Consider the following 15563-nt stretch of genomic DNA (forward strand, 5'->3'; position numbering starts at 1 on the left):
ACACACACACACACACACACACACACACACACACACACACACACACACCATGCAATACAAGAGCAATATCTATCCATTCAGCCTGAGGCATTCTGTACTGTAACAGCTCTGCCGAGTTTTTCATCTGCAGAGGCTCCTATGAGTTATTATAATTGATGCTGACACAGGACCTCAGGCCATCACCAGCTTGATTATGCTTACATTTTTGTTGTATTTCTGCTCAATTTGATCGTAGACAATGTAGAGTAGAGGACAGGTGTTGGAGAGAGGGGCTCACCAACTAAATCCCTTTTTTTATTTAGCATAATGCAGTTCATGTAATGACAAAGATCCACTGGGACTGAATAGCAGTGTGAGAAACGGATGGAGTTGAAAGTTGAAAAGTTGTAACTTTAAGGAATTTAAATCCATATAGAATCTGCAATGGTAAACCAGGACATTTACTCATCTGTGAATTAGTTGTCAGGGACCACATATTTAAATTAGCTGGATAGCTAACTTTGGTACAGGGCTTGAACTGTGCATGGTCCCTGACAAATAAAACTAATAAACTAAAAAAAAACTACATGTCGATAAGATCATTAGTTTTGCGAATGACCCTTGCCTCCAAGATTACAAATGCAAACAAACATTCAATGCTGCCTCACAAAGTCGAATAAATCACTAGAGATGGGGGGGGGGTAGGTTGATTTGACACAATGCTTGCTAACAAGCAATCTACATTGCTACTTATGGTTTTGACTGTTGACATTTCCACAGCGAAAAGTTACAAGGGGCGTAGATGGTAATTTGTTAATGTGTGTTTTCAGTTATAATAATTCATTGTTTTTATAGCATGATTGAAATCCTGACTTATTTGTACAGAAGCTGCTGCCCCCAGGTCTTAAATGTTTTTATTAGGCCAAAACAGACAGACTTAATAAACAAAAAAGACGTTTTCATCCTGTTGCTGCCAAGACTGGTTTGTCCTCAGAACAGGGACAAAACCAATAACTCATTAGATTAAACACCCGTGAAGACAGCAAACAGTCCGACACCCTAAAACATCGAGGTACCGGAGTGTAACTGGGATCTATTTATAGAAATTCATTTTGTCATCCATAACATTACTCAAACGTAATGACATACATAACCAACACTGTTCATGAAGCATTCAAATTGCATACTGTATGTTAGTGATGTTTTAAAGCGACAGTGTGCGACTATTTGAAATTAACGTCCGTTACATTCAAGCCATTGCCAAATGAGTTACAAAGCTGATTAAGATTCTCAGTATGGCTATGTTTACAAAATGGGGAAGTCCGGCAACATTCACATTCATAAACTCAAAGCCGCTTGACAGGGCAGGAAGATAATAAAAACAGTGCACAACTAAACAAAACAAAACAAAGCGAAACAAGATTCATGCACAGAAGAAGAGAAGGGAGGGGGCGTGGGGCTTATGGCTAGGCAGAGGTGAAGAGATGGGTCTTGAGGTGGGACTGGAAGATGGTGAGGGACTCAAAGGTGCAGATCTCTTGGGGGAGGGAGTTCCAGAGCCTGGGAGCTTCCCTGGGGAAGACACTGTCCCTACAACTGCTGAGTTTGGACTTGGATGTGGATGCAGAGAAGACCGGCTGAGGTGGATCCGAGGGGCCGAGAGGGTTGGTAGGGGGAGAGGAGGTCAGTGAGGTATGACGGAGCCAGATGGTGGAGCGCTTTGTAGGTGAGGACCAGGATTTTGTAGGATCTGGTGGGAGATGGGGAGCCAGTGGAGTTGATTTAGAACTGGAGTGATGTGATCCCAGGATGTAGGAGATGAGGGCGGAGGGCTGCATTCTAATTTTTTACGTCACTGCTGAGAAAGGAAAAAAGCAGCGTTCATCTTTAGAGACAAAGAGGACATAAACATTACAAGATAATTTCCTCTTCTGAAGAGTCCATCATGTTTTTCTAATCAACTGTGTCCTCCTTGATTTGACGGGTTAAACGCTTCTAGTAACTGTGTGGAGGAGGGGCAGGGGCGATGCAGGATCACCGAAGGCTTGAGTCGTGTGGATGCACTGGCAGTGTTGTTGTCATTACTTAGACTTCTTCTTGGGAGTTTGACAAGAAGAAGGACATCTTGACCAAACGGAAGCCTTAAAAACAGCTTTATCTTGGTGTTGCCTGCTATATCCTACCCTCACTGCGACGCATCTCACTGTGGCTCATGTTTCCATCACATCAAGAACCTCAGGTGGTTTTCCATAATTACAACAGATGTAAATCGCATTCTTCACTCAACAACTGTGCCTTTGGGTCACTCTCCTGATTAGTTACAAGAATGTTACATGCTGTTCCTCTCTGATCTAGCAGACAGCACATAATCTTTCCTGCTGTTTATTTTTTTTTTTTTTTTCGCCACCTTGGAGTCACTTCCTCCTTTATTATTCAATTTTGCACTACAGTACATTTCATTTTCTGTCTCTGTTCCCCTTACGTCGCTTGGTTACTGTAATTCCGGAGAAAAGCTTTTTAATTGAATGGTCATTAGCTGCTGAGATGGCCCTGTGAGTCATCAGCAATTAGGGAGAACACAAAGAGGATATTACAAGGTAATGAGATTAACTTAATTAATTGCTGCTGACTGGAAACCGATGTAACAGGGACACTACCTGGTGAATAAAGGCAAAGGAGGACAACGAGATACAAAGTTTGTCAGGACGTACCTGAAGAGAATGTGTGAATTATATTTTTTACTGTTTTTAATTCCCTTTCATCGTTATTTATTTTGTTGTGTTTTTTTGTTGTTGTTCATTTCACTTATTGGGTCTTTTTTTTTTTAAAGGTGCACATTTTTTGTGGAAAACAATGTCTTGGTTACCTTGGTTCAAGCCATTCTAGCGTGGTATAGAAAGCCTGCAGGAAGACTCGATTTGTGCCAGTTCTTTTTAATATTCACCAAGCTTAGCTGCTTAACTCTGATTGGCTAACAGCTAGCCAATGAGAGCCTGGCTATCAGCATCCTTTGCCCAGCACAACTGGGCGAGCTCATTAATAGTAATGAGCTCAGGCAACATGACATCAGACTGACCAGCTGTTGTTACTGGCCTGATTCCTCTGCTTATTTCTTTTCAGTGGCTAGAGCTGACAGATGAGGCATCAGTTCATTTTCACATTCACAACACAATACAAACACATATGGGCCAAATATTTCAAAAAAATTGAAGTAAAAATGGTTTTGTGTGGCAGGGCACCTTTAACATATTTTCTTTTGTGAAGCACTCTGTGACTTTTAACGTTTTATATTGCTGTGCAAAATCCTTTGTTTTCTCTCTGACTCACACATATAACTTTTTTAATCTTACAAATTTACAGTTTCATCATTTTTGACTTGACTGTTTTGTCAATTTTAAGAATGCACCTCTGTTGCTTTCTGCTACTATTCAAGTGCTACCCGCGAAGGAACCTTCCTGTCAGCTATCAGAGTTATGCCCTGAAAGGAGCGCTGCGTCCCAGCACACAAAGCCACCCTGCTGAATACCTCATGAGGAGTCACAGCTTTGGACTGATGAGGAAGTCGGTAAGCGCTGCGTTTGATGGAGCTCTCTGATGCAGCTTTTCAAACAAAACAGTCTACTAAGATTGAAAGAAAGTAATACATGTTGATTTGTACAGACACATTGTACAAACAGGGACCTGTTAATTACGAAATATGTGAGTACAGAGAGCAGTTAACCATGGTGCTGCTGTTTTCCTTCAAAACACACTGGAAACAACAACAGAAGGTGAAAAGCATACAGTTTGTCTATTTACAGTTTTGCACTCAACCCATTTAGCCTTTTTTTTCTTATGCAACAGTTACTTTGTATGTGTATATTTGTTTTTAATCTGTTTTTATTGTTTATTTTATGTTGATAATATGTTTATGTATGCACCTTTCACCAAGGCAATTTTCACAAAGCTCACATAAGTGTGCTTATTGTGGTATTAAAACATTTTCTGATTCTGCTGATTTTAATGGCCATCTGCAGACCTCTAATCATAAACCTTTAGAACTGTTGTGGCTCATCCGTTGTGTACTGTATGGTACAGCACTGCATGAAAAAGGCACGTTCGATCAACAATTTGCCAACCAGTCTCCTAATGTAAGCTTTTTTAATCCATTCAGGATGTAATTACGAAGAACACAAAATAAACAAGCTACACAATTAATTACATTAAACAAATAAATGGAAAATTAAGAAAGAAAATGTATGTAGTTTCAGTTTCTGTATTAGAAACAAGCATTCTGCTGAGGTAAACACGGGGAAACTAACACAGAGTGTGCCACAGTTGTGTTGTTCTTACCCCTCCTTTCAGCCACATTTCCACTTCCCCTTATCAGCTTTGCATAAATAACCTTTGCAGTAAATAACTTTTCATTCCCATCCTGACTGTCAATGTTGCTTGGTGCCCCACTCTCCAGCCATCTGAACTTAAACTTGAACCCTGAATGTGCAATCTGAACCCTAATCCCTGATACCTGGAACCTTATTGCAAGTATCTTCATTTTATCAATACACCCCTAAACTGTTTGCGTTTGCTCGACTGTAACACTTGGGCAAAGCAGACAGCTGCCTCAGGTCCTTGTCGGTGGGGATATTAGTTTGTGGTGATTTGATTACAGTAGTTAGGCTCCAAATTGTTTTGTTGTGTCAAGTTTTAAAACTTGCACTATTACAGATGATATTATATTCACACAATGTTAGTCTTTTGTAAACCAATTCAGATTTAATCAAATTATCACAAATTCACCGTCATACCCTGGGACATGGTAGCATTCTGCCATTGAATAACTGGTTGGTTTCTGTGACTCTGGGGGAAATGGGTTGGGGAAATGTGTATGTGAAAGGGGTGGGGGGGGGGGGGGGGGGGGGGGGGGGGGGGGTAATTTCTGCCCTGGTTACAGGGTCATACAATTGAACTTGTCCATTCATTTTATTTAATACTAAGTGTGCATATGTAATGTTTTGGCCTGATGGTGGTAAAATTCACTTTATTACATTATTACATACATACATGTTACATTTTTGTTTTCCACAAAGTGAGTGTGAGTTTGTCTACATACTTCCTTATAGGTCATTGTGGAGTCATAAGTCCAAAATGATAAGGGTCCATCCCTTAAACTGCTCGAATGAACTGTGAATGTCATGGCAACATAAATGTTAAAACGTTCTACATTTTGGCCTGACGGTGGCATCAAAAGAAAAGGTTGGTGTAAAGTGACCAACAACATCAGGATTCAACCTCCGGGAACCCTAAACATCCAGAACAACATTTATGAAAATCTGCCCATTAGGGTTTAAGTTGTAATCATGAACCAAAGGGGGATTCTTGATCGCAAGGTAGTCTAAGGGATAATCTCCATTGGAAACTGACAATCTTGCTTGTAGTTTCTGAGATATTCCTGAATACTGACATCACAATCCTAAGTCCTTGCCTTTTTAATGTGGCAAAGACACAACCACTTTACCCATAAATGGCATTGGTTATGGTTTGTCATGACTACAATGCAACACTAAAATTACCTGTCCGCGTCAGTGTGCATACCACTGTCTGCTAGCACCTTTGTATATCTTAGGGTGCACGCTGGCGTTTGTATTTGTGTCTTCAGATATGTAAAGACGTTTTGTAACTTAAGATGCAGAAAAACAAAAGCAGTGCATTCCTTGGTCTGTGGAGCTGGGCTGGGAGCCGTTACACCCTGGTCCACTGTGGCTGATCTGGCACTTTAACACTGGACATTAACTAGATGTTTAGCCATAAAGTCGCTCCCTCCTCCCTGTTGAGTCAGAGTCTCAGTGTTACCATGGCCTCAAATGACACTTTTTGTTTCCCAAAATATGGAAAGATGGACTGCTGCAGTTAGATTTGTAGACATTTCGTGGGTAGTTTGTGTGTTTTTATTTTTTACTTTTACTAGGCTTTATTTTGGTCAATGGCCATATCCACAAAAACTGTTATGTCCTGTTTTTAGTGTATTTTAGTAATTTTCAACATATACTTTGAGGAAAGTTAGTCTTGATGCAGATGTGTCTTTGACCCTGGAGGCCATTACAGTTTGATAGGCCAATTTCTACAACTTGCAGTAGTCAAGGCTGGATTATCAACAAGGCAAGTTGGCAACAGCCCCTAGGACCCTTCACCCCCAAACGGGGCCACAAAAAGCCAAGGTTCACTGCATGTCAACTGGTAATTTGCCTAATTGCAAATTGGTAAGGGAACCACTTCAAGGAATAGTTTTGACATTTTAACCAATATGTTTCTAATTCCAAACCACTCACGTCTGTACTTTAAATTAGATTGCCAACAGCAATTAGCTTATTTTACCAAGACTGGACACAGTGGAAAACAGCTACAGTATGGCTCTGTCCAAAGTTTAAATAAATATGCTTAGAAACACCTAAATCTCACAAATGACTACCTATCACATTTGTTTAATTCATGCAGAAACAGAAGTGTAAAAGCACTAGCACTAGTTGGTTTGGAACTTGATGATGACACACATGCAACACCACAGGTGAGAGGAGTTTCAAGAGGGGCCAAAAATCAAATTTTAGGCTTTAAGCCACTAAACAGGTAACCCTGCCATGATTGGAAGTTGTGTTCCAGTACCACTAAGCTGTGAAAGGTTTCCTAATTCTGCAATGTTAAATTAAACCTGTGATCAGCATTCCTTGTAACAACCGCATACATGTTTATTTTGAGTTTGTAATTTGGATTTCTGTTGTGTTTGTAATAAAATACCTCCTGTTGAATTAGGAGTTTTGAACATTAAAAAACGTCTTCTGTTTAAAAAGAATCCAAAACAATAAGAAGTGATGCATCCTAATGAGCAGTAATGATGTGTGCTGCGGTGCTGCCCTCTAGTGAGATAAGGGACGGATGATGCAAATTGCCGCAATTGCAGGACATCTGCACACTCTCACACAAACACACACACACACACACACACACACACAGAGTTAAGAACCAACACCTTGACACATGCCTTGAACTCAAACCCAAACACATGGTAGAGTTAAAATTTTAAAATTAATTTATTATACGTCTTTGTCATAGAACTCATTACTTTTTGTTCATGGTTAACATACAGCCATTCATATAGAGAACAAATGAGTTTTTTTATTCTTCATTTTCATTTAACTTAAAAATGTACACTCTTCTTTGCGACCCCGCAGAGGAGAAAAATGTCCTTTTTTCAAAAGTGTCTTTTCTCATTTATGTTTTTTTTTTCCCCTGTGGGAAAAGGCCCTCTGCCTCCTCCTCTTCTGTTCTCTCTCTCTCTCTCTCTCTCTCTCTCTCTTTCTCTCTCTCAATTTGGATGAACAGATGTGGAGGCAAGGGAACACCTGAACACACTGGCACAATGATGAACACAGGCAAAGGACTGATGTGCACAACCAATCTTTTTTCTCTTCTGCCTCTCTCACTCACACACACATTCAGTAAGCTACAGCGCATACGCACTCTCCCACACAATTACAGAGACCCATCAAACCATTTAAACATAACAGCACGAAAAGAAAAAAAAAAGGGACCCCCGGGAACAAAATGAAGCCCTAACAATGATATAAAAAATAAACTATGCAACCATATACAATCCTTATCAGTGCATGGGGACAGAGGGAGGCAGGGGATACAGGTTGTGTTATTGTACAATGTCACAATATGTAATAAGGTACGCTCATGTGTAGCCGTTGTGTCAAAAATAAAAAAGGTATAAAAATCATCTCCTTGCTTTGTCCTCTTCTGACAGCTTTTTCAAACAAGTTTGAAATGCTTGGAAAGGGGCGACAGGTTTGTGGTTTTGCGGGCTACATAATAACATTGCTGTCAGCTAAGGTAGGGATGTTTTTTTTATGTTACAGTAGGTACTTTCCATTGGCAGACAATGATGGGCCAGAATAGAAGGCATGACCAGTCTACTTATCGCTTACACTTTGTTTGATTTTATCTAACAAAAACACACCATTTCACCTACTTTCATTATCTCTCTCACATTGGAAACTGTATCTTTTACCAAAACAGAGTCTGTGTAAAGAGTGGAAGGTTACATCTGGCAATGTGGTGGGGGGGGATTAGATGGATATGGAACTCTTGGTTAATTGGCGGCTGAGAGCACTCTGCCCTGGGGACATGAAAGCGGGTGGCAGCAGCATGCCTTGTGCCAATCATCTGCCAAGGCCGTAATGTTGTGTGTATGTGTGTGAAAATATGTGAACATAAGCAACATGGTGTCTTTTGTTAGTTAGTCTCTTGTCCTTTTTCAAGGACAAGATGGACGGAAGGCTGAAGAAGTGCTTGTTTATGTGACAAGCAGGATGCCTCCTAGTGGTCACTGTGTGAGTATGTTTGTGTGTGTGTGTGTGCGTGTGTGTGTGTGTGTTTGTGTGTGTGTGTGTCTGCAAACAAAGCTCCACTAAGCAGCAGCAATTAGCCAGGCAGTCACACTCATTACAGAATGTTATTATCTGGACCAACAAGGGAAACCTGTTCCTGCTCAGTTTTAGTCGTCAATTCTTTTTTTCAGCAGATATCTCCACTTTGGATTAAATGTACATCTGTGACCCAATATAAACCTTAATTTGGAGGTTTGTGCTCACAGAAGTCCAAATTGTATATAGTAAAAATAGTTTTTAATTTTTTTTTACCAGTGTCACAATCCATTCTAGGTAATGTGTCGGATATTTTGCATGTTCACCAGTCTCTGGCTTATTTTCCGATGCTTAATGAAGCCGTCCCACAACAAACACCAGTGACGGAATCAATTATGATGACACATGACATTAATAAGCATAACAAATCATAACCCTGTTTAAGATACAACACATTTGCATGACTAACTACTTACATCTTTTAATATAAAATAAAATATTTAAAATAAAATAAACAAATAAACATATATCCCCTTTATGTATCTATATATATACATATACACATAAATATATATACATATACACATGTATATATACATATATATATACACATATATATATATATTCATATAAGCATAAAAAACAAAACCATATCCCTCCAATAAGGTGCAATTCATAGTTTTACAAGCAAAAGTACTATCTGCATTTCAGCATGCAACTCAAATAAAAAGTCATTTTTCCAAAAAAAGATCATCATCTCTTTTTTTCCGTTTTCTTTTCTTTCTTTCTTTTTTTTTTTTTTTACATCTTTGTCTTTTTGGAGGAAGTAAAAACAGGATACCAGTGATAAAAGAAAAAAAAGAAACAACACAGAAAAGCATTAAACCAGCACCGTTTTGCTGTCAGACAGACACAGAACATTAAATATAAGATGAGCGCAAAAATGACCGTTCATTTTCTGCATCTTGGGTTCCTCTCAGGCCGGGGCTCTGGCCCAAACCGGTTCTGCGTGGCTGAGCGATGACAAAAATGTTTTTTGGACACACAATGGTGAGCCTTCATAGTGATCACATAACACTGAGGGCACAAACAGAGCAGCTACAGTAGTCTGACTGTTTTACCAGCAGAGGACACGGCCACAATCAGACCACAGTAGAGAAAACAGAGGCTGTACTGTGTGTGTGTGTGTGTGTGTGTGTGTGTGTGTGTGTGTGTGTGTGTGTGTGCGTGTGTGTGTGTGTGTGTGTGTGTGCAACACAGTCTCATGGCAGTTTGTGAATTGGTCACGTAATTTAATCTTTTTGATTTGTGTACACGTACCTCCTTTTTTCGTGATGGTCAGCACGTTTTTTATAATACCAACGATTGCATAGCTGTACACTGCGGGACACAGCTTATCCGGTTTTGGGTTGCGGGGTTTAGGAAAAGAAGAATGGGACGGTTGAGTTTAGGAAACGTGACACGCGGGACACGATTCACGGTCTTTTGGGTGAAGATCCTGTGTTGTTTGACCCATCCACCAACCCAACCAACTTCCCATTGCGGATTTTCGGGCTTTCATACTACTCTCTACCGTAGTCGCTCTTAAAGATACGTCATCTTCTCATTGAGAATCCCATTGAAGTACATTAGTTTAAAAAAAAGTGCTGACCATCACGGAAAAAAAACGAGATAAACGTGTTTGTGTACACAAATCAAATTAAATTACGTGACCATTTCACTAACTGCCATGAGACTGGGTTGGTGTGTGTGTGTGTGTGTGTGTGGATGTAGGTAGGCCTATGCGTATATATGTGGGCTGTATGTAGAGCCCTTTGTGAAGGATATGAAAATGAGTTTTGATAAAACCCTCAAAAAATAACAACATTAAACATAATCAAAACACAAAAGCAACTCATCAATTTAAGTGGTTATGTGATACTGTTAAGGTCACGAGAAAAAGATGACGTCATCAACACAACATGGCAGTTACAGAAAGCAAATAAGATGGCCGCAGTGTTAACTCCCCTTCACAGCATCGAAGGAGGTAAAAGATCTGACAGGTGGAGTGGAAGTCTATTCTAGTGGTAGGCTGAGACAGTGCTTATGAGCTGACACAAACACACCCACACACACACACACATTCATTAAATATCAAGCTGCCAAGTGGATGAAGTTACAAAAAAGTACAAAAACAAATAGAAATAAATAGAAAATAGAAAAACAGAGGGTCAAAAAAACAAAAAACAATCACCCCTCCTTCTCTGTTTCTCAGACTTCTACCAAAAAACAACACTGAAACAGAAGGAAAGACACATCGATTGACTTCACACAAAAGCAAAAGTGCAAAACAAAACCAAAGAAAAAAGGGTAGAGACTACATATGTGGGAAGTCTGTGATTGTAAGGATCAGTCACTGCCTCTTTCTCATCTCTGTTTCACGTTTCTGATTGCGGGGAATTCAAACCCCTCTGGAGGCTCGCTCTCGCCCTCTCTCCCTCCCCTTCAATTGCCTTTTTTCCAACCCCCGTCACACTCTCTTTCTCTGCCTCTGTCTCAGGTCAGGTCGGGCTGCTAAGGGACAGCAAGTTTCTGAGAATTGCAGGTAGGCTCAAGTTACAAAGTGGACCACACACATGCACACAGAAAGCAATAAAACACACATTACATGGACAAGAGTATGCGGACACTTGGGCATTCAACCATTGGCATTAATCTGCTGCTATAACAGCCTCCACTGTTCTTGGAAGGCTTTCAACAAGATCATGGCAGCGAATTTCAGGCATAACAGCATTAATCAAGTAATCTCCAAAGGTGTAAGATAGAGTAGACGTCAGTGCTCTGTGCACGCAAGAGAACTTCTTCTACACCAAACTGAGAAAAACATTTCTTTATTGACACTGGGGGCACTGTTGTGTAGAAACAGGAAAAGACCGATCCCAAACCGTTTCCACAAAGAGTCAAAAATATCACCGTATGCTGTAGCAATTGAAGGTCCTGAAAACATATGCTTGCAATCAACGTCTTACTATGAGTGATGAGATCTTACATGAACACACTATTTTCTGCCAAAGCTTCAAATAATCTTTTTTTGAATCTGTACTCCTCCACTGATTTAAAGTGGACTCAAACATGGTAGAAAAAGAAAAAAGCACGAATAAGGATTAAGCAACATCGGATTCAGAAATGAATAAAACCACATCCACAGAGATTGCACTTTGTTGAGCAAGAGAAGTTTGACTTGTTGGGAAATTGTTGAGCGTTAAAGTGAAGTTTGACATTTTGGGAAATATGCATATTTGCTTTCTTGCCAAGAGTTAGATGAGAAAATGAATACCACTCGCATGTCTGTATTCTAAGTATGAAGCTACCACCAGCTGCTTTCTAAGCATGAAGACTACCAGCACCCTTTAATGCTCTTTAATGAACACACTGTGTCTTGTCTTCCAGTCCACCATGCAACTTTTCTTTTTTTCGGCTCAAAATTTAAAAAATAAAACGTTTTTGTCGTCTTTTTCTACACTTTTCTCGAACGTTTTTGAAACTTTTTACGACGTTTCTGTTGATTATTTCTGCAATTTTTCTAATGTTTGTTGTCTTTTTTTCATGTTTTTGAAGCTTTATCAGAAATTTTTGTCGCATTTTTCAACTTTTCTTTTTCAAATGCTATAAAATTGAATAAAACACCCAAATTCAATAAGTAATAAAGTAATAAACTCATCATTTATTTTACTTGTGAAGAGCATTGTATGTAACCATCCTTGTTATTTTTTGGACAATTTGGTGAAAAGAAACCCAAATTTCTGAAAGGAAACCTTTAGAAAATGGGGTCCAACAAAAGCCGAGGACAAGAGGGGTTTCCCGGCCTGTACCGGTAACCTTCAAAATGTAAGTACCGGTACATGTTTTTTTAAAACTCTGATTGTTGCATATTTAGTCACAAATATTAACTGTCACGTAAATGTAAAGATTTTACGTTTTCAGGGTCTTCAATATTTCTCACAGTCGGAAAAAACGGGCCTAGCCTCAAATAACTGCACACAATTAGTGTCTGTGTTGTCCACATACTTTTGGCCATATAGTGTAGTCTCACACACACAAAGAGACAAACAGAATCAACACTCATCCCTTCCCTTCAGAGCCTAAAGTCATTTGCTCTGCAGCCAGGTGTTGGCCTGTCTGCATGCCCATGTACACGTCACCACGTCCATTTGTCTCTGCAGCGCCACACTGACTTTTATCTTTTAACATCTGCGGTGCCGCAGCATATGGAGTCCTGGACCAAACTTGTCCCGCACACACCCAGAAGCCAACAATCTGTCCTAGAACACACTCAGGTGCATAATATGTCTTGACTGACAAACACATAATCACAACCCTCTTATTTTGCTGTTATAAATACCAGACGCATTCATTAGCCAAAACGTGACATATTTACAGGAGTTTCCCACTCATCACGACAAATGTTTCCATTCTTTCATAATAACACGGCTTCTCAACTGCTGCTGCTTAATGGGATGTGTTTTCTTTCTGAACTGGAGCCCACTTCAATGTGTGATAGGGCAAATGATTTTCCATACAACTTTTACGTGAGTTGGCTGCTTTACTGAATAGAACTGGACCACACCCAATTGATTTAAAAGACCCATGAACAAAAGCAAGGTTTTTAGTTCCCGGTGGAATGATTTAACATTGTGAGGCTTTCACTTTTTTATGCTGTAAATTGTTAGTTCACCCAAATGTCCTTACTTACATCTAGCCATGGAGATAGTTTTTGGTTTGATTTGGCCAGATTTTGAGATATTGGCCTTCACTACAGTACAATGGAAGTACATGTTGTGGTTTTCACAAGGAAACCAATACAAATTTAACATCTCTCTCTAGGAACAGTGTCTCTGTTACTCTGGATAACCCTCCTTTATAACAGGGACTATACTTTAGTTCCATGAAAAACTGGAAAAAAAGTTCACTAGACTCTGAGTGCAAGTTTTTAATGCTGTTTAATGCATCCATTCACCTCCATTATATAGGAGTGGCAACAGAAATCTCAAAGAATTATGACAAAGTGTGGGCAGCTGAAACCAACCCTGGATACTGTAGCACTAGTAGGATGTGTTTTGCAATCTAATTTGAACTGGCACCTATAATTAGTGATGGCCAAATGAAGCTTCATGAACCAGTGTCTTTATTTTCTGAGCCCACTAGATGGCGCTCTTGGTTTTAAAAGAAAGACCTAAGGCATTGCAATTCAGTGTATTCTCAACCCTTTGTTGAAAAGAGAGCGCCATCTAGTGGGCTCAGAAAGTAAAGACACTGGTTCATGAAGCTTCATTTGGCCATCACTACCTATAATACCATTTGTAGCTTTGAGCTCGATAATAACAAATCCAGCCCTGAAGTCTAAGAATATTAGAGTGAAGACTCGCACTTGTTTTGGGCAATACTTGTGGTTCCTAACACCGAGTAGTTTCCAATCAGTGGGGACACATCTGTCAGAGTTATTATGATCGCTCAGCTGGTGGAATGCGAACGCTTTCCGTAGCTTGCATGAAGAGAAGAACAACATGTTTACAGCCAAGACAACAACGGCAGCAGCTTTCTGTTGCTGTAATTTGACGGGAATGCGTGTGTTTCCCGGGTTTCTAATTTGAAAAACCCATCTTAAGAAACTTAATTTCTTGATTTGATTTGAAGCTTTGACGTGTTCAGTGTAAGCCAGCTGCAATGTTCCGTCGATGATTGTTACACATGAGATGAGGAGTCAGAACTTTGGAAAATGTAGTCCTTGGTGTACCGGTCGGAACACATTTCAGTCCCATTTAGGAGCAACCAGAAAGAGAGAAAAAAGAAAGGAATGACTTCAACAACAAAGTCAAAAAGGGACCCAAGAAAAATGACTCTCTTTTCTCCACACCCCCACACTCTTCTCCTTGATTTCCAGCCTGCCTGCTGCTAATGTTTCTTAGAAAAGATCAATCGGTTGAAAGCCACAGGGCTGGCGGGGGGCCAGAACTGTGAAGGCATTTAAGCCCCGTAGACAGGCAGCCACTCTGCAAGCAAAACAACAGATGGGAGGGGGGGTGATTGTAGTGGTCGGGCAACTAAGCCCCAGAGACACACATCTGTGCAGGATACACACATGTGCCGAATGCTACAAACATGTGTTGATGGTTAGTGTGTGTGTGTGTGTGTGTGTGTGCTAAAAAGTGGGTTGGAGTAATATTGGGAGTTTGAAGGCTGATCAAGTGATTGTTCCAGACTGACGTTTCTGATTGGTGTGACCATAAATCTTTAAAGTTGCCACCGACTTTACACTACTGATCGGTTTACTGGTCGTTGTTAGTCCTGCTCAGCCTCTGAAAACTGTGGTTTAAGTTTTCATGTGGCTCTGACGGAGCTTCGCCGACTTTGAGAAAACCACCCCTATGATGTCATTGGGGTTCTCTCAGCTTGGGCTCGGAGACGACAAGTGTGTAGGAATAAAACCTATGTTATAAACTGGCAGAATAAAGTTGGAAAGGCCTGGACATTTAGGCTACCAGGCAGGGAAGGTTTAGCAAATACATGCAATTAAGTTGCATGTATGTCATGTCTTTTTGGAGGAAGTGCAATAATTACTGGAGCGTCCCTTTAGGCCTTAAGGTCCACAAATGTGCAAAAGTTGATTAATACTTAGATATTTTTTGCAAAGGAAATATGTTGCTGGATGAACTTCCTGACATCCAGCAGTTATTTACTGCAGATAATGGCAGTGACCCAATGTACTGAAGTATTCTGTAGCAGACAACCTGCACACAGAACAATGTAAATATTTCTTTAGAAAGCCCTCTCTGGCAGCACTCACATCCTGAGTGTAGACCACTCTAGTATCACACATCAACATTCCACTGGGTCCAAGCGTGTTTCCTGATGCTAATATCAATAACTGAAAAGAAATAAATGAAATGTATGGTGCAGAGCTGTTTCCTAGCAACACAACTCCTCGTTTGCAGTTTTTGCATTTTACACCTAATTTATTCCCTCTGTTCCAATCACCTGAAGCAAGCAGCCATGTTTATTGGAGATTATGGGTTGGCAGAGAGACCAATAAAACCTGATTGACTTAAAAGTCAAAGCTGGTGTCTTAGGAAGATGTTTCACACTCCTGTAGAAATGTTGTAAATGCTGTAAATAAGCTATGAAATCCTCAAGGTGTGTTGTGGT

At 40.1% G+C, this 15563-nt stretch overlaps 1 long non-coding RNA gene across 1 annotated transcript; it reads right to left on the reverse strand.

The window, feature by feature from the left end:
- Positions 1–7024: 7024 nt before the first annotated feature.
- Positions 7025–13864, reverse strand: LOC116701068 (uncharacterized). Its single transcript, XR_004334799.1, has 2 exons — positions 13707–13864; positions 7025–13501 (listed from the first exon to the last, which is right to left on the reverse strand). It is a non-coding gene; the product is annotated as an uncharacterized LOC116701068 (long non-coding RNA).
- Positions 13865–15563: the final 1699 nt, after the last annotated feature.

The sequence above is a fragment of the Etheostoma spectabile genome, chromosome 2 (genome assembly GCF_008692095.1).
Source record: "Etheostoma spectabile isolate EspeVRDwgs_2016 chromosome 2, UIUC_Espe_1.0, whole genome shotgun sequence".
In the NCBI taxonomy this organism is placed as follows: Eukaryota; Metazoa; Chordata; class Actinopteri; order Perciformes; family Percidae; genus Etheostoma; species Etheostoma spectabile.